Here is a 1499-nt window from a genome sequence, read left to right as displayed (position 1 = left end):
TGGCACCATTCGCTTCTCAGAACGGGCTTCCCCAGCCTCAACTGAAAGCTGAGGGGTGAAAACTCAGAGAAGCAGTTACTCTTTCAGGGTGAGGCTCCCAGAGGATCAAGAATAGCGAGCGCCCTGATTCCACTTGCAGCCGGTTAGAGGTCGGTCCCTTTGGATAGAGATTGGTCTCTTTGTCATCCCCTCACAATCGTGACCTGTTAACGTTCCTTTGTTACCAAAATGAGTGACCGCCATCTAGAACAAGGGGTTAGTATAAAATTTTTCGTGAAATTGAACAAGTCTCCAAGTGAGACCCACTCTTTTTTAAAAAGAAGCTTATGGGAAGAAGTCATGTCGAGGGCCAGAGTTTTTGACCGGCACAAACGGTTTAAAGAAGGGTGGCGGGAAGATGTTCGAGATGATGCCCGAAGTGGCCGTCCAGTTACCCACCGGACAGATGACAATATCCAGAAGGTCAAGGACTTGGTTTGTTCAAACAGGCAGTTAACAGTGAGGATGATGGCTGAAAAGTTAACTTTAGATAAAGTTAGATTCATTCTGAAAGAAAACTTGAACATGAAAGTTTCTGCCAAAGTTATATCTGGTATTTTGAAGGATGACCCTAAACTTCAAAAACGTGACTTTCTTTCTGATTTTTCCAAAGAAACTAGGAAAAATAGCTTGTGTGTGAAGAAACAGGTAACAAGTTCTGTCATCTCCAGGGTGAAGCTGGTGGGGAAATGCGCCAGCCTGCATCTCGTCCAGAATCCGCTCTCCTGCCAGCAGCTTCTGCAGCCTCGTCTTCAACAAGCCTCCCACCAGGGCAGCTCAGGATTGGTTCACACTGTGGTGGGGGGACTGTGTGGCAGCTGAACCTGAGCTAGAACCTGCCTCACTGTTAGGCGCCTTCATTTACTGCTCATCTACTTTCAGTCTTCTCTCCCGCCCCTCCCTACATGCCATGGCTCTCCTAGTTCCTCCGCTGGACTGTTGGGCCGGCCATCTTTCTTGCTGTTCTCCACAACTTTGAAGAACCTTTGGCTGTTAACTTCTGGTGTTTGCTTATTCTCGATTTCTTTTGCTTAACAAGTTTGGATCTCTTCACCTCCCCCCACAAAAGCAAAAAAATCATGTAATTACCTTTCTTAAAACTTAAAATATTTTTTTTAATTGAGGATATTTTTTCTTTGCTTTTTAGAGAGAGTGGAAGGGGGTGGGAGAGCGAGAGAGAAAGAGACACTGATGTGAGAGAGACACATCAATTGCTAGCCTTCCGCACTCACCCCAACCAGGGCCGGAGATCAAACCTGCAATCTAGGTACTTGCCCTTGACCGGGAATTGAACCTGAGACCCTTCGTTGCACAGGCTGACTCTGTAACCACTGAGCCACACTGGCCAGGGTCCCTTCTTAAAACGTTTGATGGCTCCTGTGGCTTAATGGAGAGAATGCTAGCTCCTTCATATTTCACAGTGAGGCACTGTAATGTGGTCCCTACCTGGCCACTGTCTC

The 1499-nt window shown here is 46.9% G+C and overlaps 1 pseudogene; it reads left to right on the top strand.

The window, feature by feature from the left end:
• Positions 1-228: 228 nt before the first annotated feature.
• LOC106727538 lies at positions 229-872 on the top strand (annotated as a pseudogene).
• The last annotated feature ends 627 nt before the right edge of the window (positions 873-1499 follow it).

Source organism: Myotis brandtii, unplaced genomic scaffold (assembly GCF_000412655.1).
Source record: "Myotis brandtii unplaced genomic scaffold, ASM41265v1 scaffold443, whole genome shotgun sequence".
In the NCBI taxonomy this organism is placed as follows: domain Eukaryota; kingdom Metazoa; phylum Chordata; class Mammalia; order Chiroptera; family Vespertilionidae; genus Myotis; species Myotis brandtii.
This window is presented reverse-complemented; position numbering and strand designations above follow the sequence as displayed.